Source organism: Botryllus schlosseri, chromosome 7 (assembly GCF_051294905.1).
Source record: "Botryllus schlosseri isolate E-star chromosome 7, Bs_hap1, whole genome shotgun sequence".
In the NCBI taxonomy this organism is placed as follows: domain Eukaryota; kingdom Metazoa; phylum Chordata; class Ascidiacea; order Stolidobranchia; family Styelidae; genus Botryllus; species Botryllus schlosseri.
This window is the reverse complement of record NC_137242.1, coordinates 21,003,845-21,012,811: the sequence shown is the minus strand read 5'-3', so window position 1 is coordinate 21,012,811 and position 8,967 is coordinate 21,003,845. Positions and strand designations below refer to the sequence as shown.

Below are 8,967 nucleotides of genomic sequence, written 5' to 3'. Positions count from 1 at the left end.
TAATTATCAGCTAAAATTTCACAAACCTAATCGTTTACACTAATCAGGGCCATCGAACAGCAGTATCAAGAGTTGAAACCATGCCACTAGTTCAATGATCCGGTTTTGTCCTGTGTCAAAATTGAGTTTCTGGATATGGTATCACCTTTGCGTCCTAACATGTCGACATGTTACAACCCAACAGATTCAATTACTGAAACATTACTTACACCACACCTTACTCGACAAACTCAAACAGTGTATGTATATGATTAAAAAAAGGTTGCATGAGCATAAATCACTGTAACCAGCAACCTAAATAAATCCTGGTTATATTTATGTTCCAACGACCTGTCTTTTTTATTCAACTGTAAAAGGAGTTTATATTCTGTGGGACAAATAACTCGGATATCCTATCGAGTCCAATTATTTACTATGGTAGTTATATCGCAAATGTAATACGAGGATGCACCGTTTCGCAAGGCGGATGTCGGATCAATCGCTTACCGTTACCATGATAAATACAATCGCTCAACTGACTCGCTGCATGACAAGTATATAGATTCACCAATCGCTCAACACTCAACTGACTGTTTATGACAATATTACACCACGATATACAATCACTGTGTTAATTTTCCACCCCGAAATCAAGGTGATTTTATCTCAAGCTCACCTAGACATGGTAATATGTTATATTCATTCATTTCAAGTGTTTCTCGGGTGTAGTATGTCAAAGAATTCACAAAATGATTTGAAACTCAACTCAATCAGTGATCTGTTTTACCCGTGTCAAAATTGAGTATTGGAAAATGCTATCGCCATTGCATCCGAAATATCGACATCTTACAAAACCTAACAAGGCCAATTACTGACAGATCGGTATGTGTTATATCCAGTTATACCTTCCCGTCTAACTTAACCGTTGTATGTACGATAAAATAAAAGTTGCGCGAGAATATAGCGTGTGGCCGGTTTTGCATGTCGCGGGTTGGATATTGCTTGAATTCTTTCGTACTATATAACGTTCCCAATGTAAAATTCTGGGTCTACAGATTTATCACAAACACTTCCATCATCGCAAAGACGCAAAAGCGATTGATAAAATGTTCATTACATCCAACATTGTGACTTTGAGATTAACATGTTGTATATTGAGTATACGAGATGCGAATGTCTGACCAATGATAGATTGAGATATATTTTGTCGCAAGTGAATCCATGTATTATAATGTAAGATATCGTAATGCGAGCAAATTCTTTACGGATTACATATTACCCAATTTATTCGCAACACGAGATTCAACTATCCGATCAGTACTCAATTAAAATGATTTAATGTGTACCACATCTTACATTGTAGTGAAGGTCGAATGCACCAACTCACACAAGTCATATTATCGGTACTTGTGACGGGAAGCTAAACAGATACTAATAGCGTCGTTACATCGCAATGTGCAGCGGTTCGTGTGATCACTATTCGAAGCGTGTGAGATATGACATATGTTGGCTTGAATCGTGCTTGAGTCTATTCGCAGCACCATCCAACACGCTCAATGTAAAATATGGCGAGATACAGCGATTTCACAAAGTTGGGATTATGCTTAAACTAGTTGGGTAAAGTTATTGCTTTATATGTTGAATTCGGAACATCAAAGAAATCGGAATTGTACACCGTAATATGGTGAATATGGTAATCTGGTGTTTTGTATCACTGTTCATTCGCAGTAATGGAACCAAATATTATCACAAAATCCAAATCACCGAAAGGTATTTTTCGGTTAATATGAATTTGAGTTGTGATTGAATTACTACCAATTTACCCACATATAGCTAAATTCAGCAATACACAGAAGCATCACTGAGTTTTCAACTTAGTGCGCATATCCAAAATATCACTTACTCTACTTATCAATCAACACCTAAAGCACCGACGAACGACCAACATAAATTATTAATCGCCGTGTTGTTATTTTTTCGATATCAAAAATCATATAATACAATTGTTATTTTCGATATCGCACATCATATAACACGATAGGAATTTTTTCGATATTACACTTATAATATAATTGATGTTTTTTGTGTGACGCGAGGTTGATTTTGGTCAGATCAAATTCATGGTCCGTTTTACTCACCCCCATAATGCAAATGCTTATCACACACTACCATCTTAATATTTACAAGATACCAAAGGTACATAAAAATTCTGGTAGAAATAAATTATTAACTTGATTTTGCATACCACTGATTGATTAATACTTAATTCCGTTTCATCCTCTCTACCCAGCGTGGTAAAGTTTTAAAAAACACTTTGATCACCACGAAAGCAAATAGAAATATGTTTGCGACGTTGAACCTAGTCGGATAGACTTGAGTTATATGTAAAATGCCCGACAATAAATAAATCGTAATATGGACTACTCCAAAATCGGGTTAATGTGTTCTCGATCCATCGATACATACTTTTTTCCACTTTATCTACGAAAATAATTAACTTCACAAAATGCGAACCATTAAAAGAACTTGATTTCCTAACATTAATTCGATTACACTCTAAGTTTTGAAGTGTTGCTCAACCCGGAAAATTGAACACGAAACGTGATCCAAAAATTGAACGCCTAAAAGTGTTGCGAAGTGTTTAAATTAAAGGTGTTTACCTAAAAAGTGTTCAGTCTCAAAGTTGCTGGTTGACTAGTCACCGGAACGCGGGGCTCAAAATAAAATCAGATTTTATTGATTCAATAATAAATGACGCTTATAATACCCAACCTGGGTTATTAAATACGTGGAAACATTCAAATTTCCAATAGCTGCTGTGACAGGGTTTCATAAATTCAAATCAGCAGTTGAAACCGTTTCCGGAATAGTCCATGAAATTACGAACATCACAAATGATTAAGAGCAAACTCACAACAAATATCATGCAACTCGCTCAATCATGAAAATGAATGCATCGGGATAGTGATAACAAAATATCATTTAGTATCTGAAACTCTCGTGACAGGGGCATGGACTCAAATTAATTGGTTACGTCCGTTAGCGGAAAACATGATCAACAGCGGAAAATATGATCAACAGCGGAAAATATGATCAACACAAACCATTACAACTTATATAAAACTAATCAAATTATGGTTTGTAAATTCCTAATTTTATTATAAACAAACAAACAATGAATGTATCAGTATCACTACCACTACCATGATAACCAACCATAAGTATTTTTTTACTTTTAATGAAATTGGGCCTGCTAACCAGGCATCAAAAATATTCTAGTGCTTGCATTACAAGTATTGATATCAGGTTAATGCCAATCACTTTTGTTTGAACAACAAAGAATTGTTTCTTTGAGTCCATACAAATTCTGCAGATTTATAGAAAATATTTTGTTATTATTTACCAGTCTGCTGCAAAAAATGAAATCTGGAAGTCGTTAGGGCATTGGTTCTCAAACATTTTTGGGCACACCCCACTTATGATAGCAAAGAATTTCATACACCCCTTATCATCGTATCATAAAATTAAAAAAGCAACCAGAAATCCCAACGGATAGTTGGATGGCAGTGACGGTAATGGTTGTTGATGAGAAAATATTCAAATATTAAATTCTGACCATACACAGAGAAATAATTACAAGCTGGCATGTGCGAAAAAGATTTTAGTTGACTGCGGCTTCACGCCCCTTCAAATGCTTTCTCCTGTTTGAGAACCACTACTTAAGGGTGTGACAATCCAATGCATAGCAGCTCAAAACGTCAACAATGTTTCTGAATACTCCATTTTCAATGAAGCATTTTTATATTCTTGCCATCAGCTGCAATCCAGGCTCGGTGAATCTCTGATTTGTGGCGTGTCATGGTGTTTGCTTCTTTTTACTGGTCGACTCCAAGTTGCGCTCCTTTAAAATGTGATTAAATTCCAAAGTTTTGAATATGTCAATGAAAATTCTAAATTTTTTGCAAAAATACATATAAATATTTCGGATATGTAGGTTACAGAAGCACAGGAAAGGTGCTCGGATGCATGTGAAATCCAATCACTGAGCAGGACTAAAATTAGCAAAACGACTAATAAAAATATCTTCAATTAGGTCTGCGTTTTTTTTTAAATTCGGCCATTTTGACAGTTACATTGACATTCAGACGCACAGGCAACTGTGAGAATGCAGAACTGTAACTCAGAATGAAATTTATAGCAGAACGTTGCAAGTCTATGTAAATTTGTATGGTCCACAAAACAGAAAGATTACGGTACCTGTTTCAATAAGACATGCGCTCGGGTCTTGGATTATATTCGTTTGGCTTGGAGAAGGAGACAGTTGACTTCATCAACCGCGATTTGCTGAAAATATAATTGATTGCAAACAAGATCTGACAATAAATGTAGTAGAACCGTTGTTCCTATGGGTTCAGATTTCCATTATAATAATTGACATACGGTACGGTAGGCTTTACATATAGCTTTGATTCTAAGATTTTATAGCTGCTTTGAATTGAGACGAGAAAATATATCAGACAAAGGACACATTGATTGTCTTTAGTACAAAAACGTTGTGACATCTTATCAAAGGTGTGAATACTTTTCCTTCATTGCGGTAATTGTAACTGTTGTAAATCTTTCAAAATCCTTCATTTCTGATTAAATTTAATTAACGCAATTCATTGGAATTAGCAGGTTAAGGGAAATGATCTCAATTTGATGTTCACCTAGTCCTAGTATAGTTTAGTAAGCAATAGTTTAAATACAAGTTACACCGGCTCTTTACATTCAACTACACCTCTGTTCAATGTACAGTATACAGATTAAGCCTTTCATCAGCTCATATGGCATATATGGATAGTTTTTGAGAAAATTAGGACTGCAAAAACCAGCACATTGCATAATCAATGGTGATATATGAACTGAATAAATAGACTTACATAATCACATGTTTCCATGGGTTCTTGAGACAAAAGTATGTATCGCAAAAGATGACTGCACCGGCACAAAATTCGTTCAGATGACTCCTCATGTCACTATCAACATTGTCTGTTAGCGCAGGCATGGTAGAACCAGGGGCTCTTTTCGAAGAGTCGACATCAGTTGGATGAATTTGAGGATCAATCCAAGACTGTTGAAAAGAAAATACTTGTTTTAAAAATTTGCTTTACAAGGGAACTATTCAATATTCGAACAGCTTCTTCGAGGTACAAAACTTCAATATAAAATTGAATAGTATATGCATATTGAAATGTGCCCAAATATTTTTGGCTGAGACTCGTCAGGGATAATCATCAGCAACTAGTAGAGAATTCAAAAGAACGTTGTATATCAACAATCGTATCACAAAATATGACGTCACCCGTATTCAGTATTCACGCAGATATCAGACTGGATACAATTGTATGTGACAAAAGGGTGTCTTTCATAGAACAGTTAATTGATGGAATGGAAAGTTGCATGTGACCTTTCCACCAATTTTACTCCAGCACGGGTAGCATCCTTTCCTGGATTGTTAATCATTTTAGTGAAATTTTACCAGCAAACATTCATAAAAATAACCTAATGCAGCAGAATCAAATTTATTATCTAAGGATATACCAGCTTACTTAAGAAACACTGCGATGCTTACCAGTATTTTAAACACCAAATGCATTTCAAAATGGTGCCAATTGCAATACATACTACCTGAACATTAGGGCATTTTCATATTCTTTCCATCAGCCGCAACCCAGGCTTGATGAGTCCCTGATTCGTGGCGTGCCATGGCGGCTCCATCTTTTTACTGGTCAAATCCAAATGCTGCTCCTAGAAAATATGATAAATACCAAAGGAAAATTGTAAATATTATGCAGAAGTAAATATATAGATATTTCACACAGGTAGGTTACAGAAGCGCAAGAGAGGTGCTCAGCCCCCCAGGTTAAGAACCACTGACCTAGCCCATTATAGCTCAGTAAGCAATAGTTAAAGTACAAGTTAGAAGAGCTCATTACGTTCAACTACATCTCTGTTCAGTGTTCAGTGTACACTGTACAGTGTACACAGATGAAGCCTTTTTCAGCTCATACCGAATAGTCCGTAGGCTACTCTGCGAGATAGTTCGTGAGAAAAGTAGGACTGCAAAAACCAGGAAATTACATAATCAATGGTGATATAAAAAATAAATAAATAGGCTTACATAATCATATGTATCCATGGGTTCTTGAGACAAAGGTCTGTATCGCATAAGATGACTGTGCCGGCACAAAACCCGTTACGAACGACTCCTCAGTCCTCACGTCACTGTCAACATTGTCTGATAGCGCAGGCACGGTAGATCCAGGGGGCTCCTTTCAAAGAGTCGACATCAGTTGGACGAATTTGAGGATCAATCCAAGACTATTGAAAAGAAAAGATATGTTTCAAAAATTTGCAGTACAATAATGAACTACTCAGTAATCACGTAGATATCATACTGAATACAGTTGTTGTTTTCTGCAATAAGTTCTGTGTCACAGAAGGGTGTCTTTCATAGATTAATTAGGTAATGAAATGGAAAGTTGCACATGACGTTACCACCGGCACGGGTAGTATACTTCCTGGATTGCTAACAATTTTAGTGAAATTTTATCAGCAAACATTCATAAAAATCTTTATCACGAAGATAACCTAATGTAACAGATTCAAATTCATTAAGGATATACCAGCAGTTCACTTACAAAACACCGTGATGCTTACCAGTATTCCATACAGCAAATGCATTTCTAAAAGGTGCCAATTTCAATACATACTACCTGCAAAATAGAGTTTAGTTCAGTTACCGTATCATAATAAACTCAGGAAAGTCAAATTTGAGGATTGGGCAAAACAAATATTACCCCTTGTGATCCATGGTTTGCTGAAAAGATTGTTTGTTTGGCTGTGCTGTTATTGGGGCGATTATGTGGACCTAAAAATGGAAGACTTTGACCAAAAAATCCACATTCACACATATTTTGACGATAAAAAACTTAATTTTGACCCCATGTACTTGAATTAGGTGTTTCTGACATAATGTTAGAATTGTACTACCGGTACTTATCTTTATTTCTGGCTGGAGCTGTCTGTTCTTCCAAAGTAGTTTGACCTAAAAAATATCTTTTGGCGAGAAAACTGACAAATTTTTACATGAAGAAACCTTATTTTATCGAAATCTAGACCCATGAAGAATTCCAGTATTATAGTTACATCTCGTATTATGGTAGAAATATTTAAAACTTTGTTGTAGTATAACGAAAGATACTTTCCCACATTTTCGGGTAGAAAGTGTCTGTCCTTACTAAGTAGCTTGGCAAGAATGGGGAAAAAACGTTCACCAGCAGCAGTTGTTGGCCGTCAACACTGAAGTTGTGGGTACACTGCAGGTGACACACCGTGTTGCTTCAATGTGACAAAGTTGTCTACATCGCAATTTTTCATCATACAGTTTCTAATAGAAGAACCAATGCCCACGCAATCTAGCTTCAGTTAGGATAATTCAGTAGGCTACGTTGAGTATTTATTTCATTTGACAGTTTCTGATTCACAATGAGCAGACGATGGTCCGTCTACAACGGTAGAACTATAAAGTAGGCTACCAGATGTAAATTGTAAAATGATAAGTTCACCGACAGTGCAATCATCTATGATACAAACGAAATGCAAGTTGCCAAAAAAAATTTGACTTTGTAAACAATTTTTGCAATTTTAACCTAACGGTACAATTTTGACAAAATTTTGACCTATTATGACATGTCAAAAAAACTGTCTTAGTTAAAACCTTACCACTTGGAATAAACAGTACAGTGTAAAATGTGTTGCAGTTGAAAAACCATCAAAACCGTTGCATGACTGTCATACCGGTATTCAATTGCTGAAATTGCAGTACTTGTCCACAATGGACCACAATATCGCCTACATAGGGATATTTCAGTGTGGATAGAGAGAACATCCCTGTATCTATACGTCAAAAAGTTAGTTGGATATCAGCTTCCCATCAGTACCGTAGTACTGGACCTGGTCGCAGCTTGGTATATTATCAGATTCGGAGCTCGATCATCCAGCAATAAGATCGGACGAATCATATACTAGAAAACTTATAAAGAACATTCATATGAATAAGGGATATCAGTAGTTTACTAAAACATCTAAAACAAACGACCTTATTGCCATGTCAAAACGAGCTCATTTTATGACTATTCTCACATTACATATATTCAATAACATTTACCGCATTTCCATACCTTACAGTACATGGATGTTATGATCCTTTGCGCCATCAGGTAGCAGAAACTGCTTCAATATATCCATTCCGCCAAGTCTGTTCGTGTACCCTACTCTCTGCCTGAAGCCTGACGAACCACCAATTCAAATTCCAAACTGAAATCGAGCGCGCTCTACCGGAACGAAGGTCGTGACCCCTCTGCGTCACAGGGAAATATGTATATTTTGTTCAAATATTACCCTTAAACTTGGTGGTTTGGTCAGTTGAATAATATTATTTTACATACACCATGATTTTATGTGATCCCCGAACGTACCGATGGTTTATGAATGCGAAGTTGATGATAAATTACGGAGTATAAATTTTCTTGCAAGTAAGCCGCAGTGGCGAAGTGTTACATTTAAACGGAGAAATACGCAGAAGTGTTGCGACGATAATGGCCCAATGCGTTCATATGCCCGAAAAGTGTGTCTGTACGCAGAATAAAGTGTTTTGAAGTGTTCAATACGACCTTGCGGATTTAGAGTGTAGTTTAGCAACTTGTTGGATCCGCCCCCGCGACGTGATTTTGAGCGGTCCGCGAACAGACACCGGTTTTGTTTGTTTTGGGGTATTCATGGTGTTTGTCGACTGCGATGGTCATTTACACTAGGCCGATATTATTCTTATTTTCCGTAACTGCCGACTTATAACACGGCCCACCTCTAGGTTTGTTAGAAACCGCTGACACGGATGTTGTGGCGAGGAGGAGCCTAGGTAAACCTCCAACACTTAAGTATAGA

General features: G+C 36.6%; 1 long non-coding RNA gene across 3 annotated transcripts; it reads right to left on the bottom strand.

Annotated features, from left to right (window-relative positions):
- Nucleotides 1-4,712: 4,712 nt before the first annotated feature.
- Nucleotides 4,713-7,986, bottom strand: LOC145443593 (uncharacterized). Of its 3 annotated transcripts, XR_013916483.1 has the most exons (4): nucleotides 6,682-7,986; nucleotides 6,143-6,342; nucleotides 5,650-5,769; nucleotides 4,826-5,092 (listed from the first exon to the last, which is right to left on the bottom strand). It is a non-coding gene; the product is annotated as an uncharacterized LOC145443593 (long non-coding RNA). The 3 variants fall into 3 exon arrangements; XR_013916484.1 differs by lacking the exon at nucleotides 6,682-7,986 and having other exon boundaries at nucleotides 4,713-5,092; nucleotides 5,958-6,672; XR_013916481.1 differs by lacking the exon at nucleotides 6,682-7,986 and having other exon boundaries at nucleotides 4,807-5,092; nucleotides 6,143-6,663.
- Between the last annotated feature and the right edge of the window lie 981 nt (nucleotides 7,987-8,967).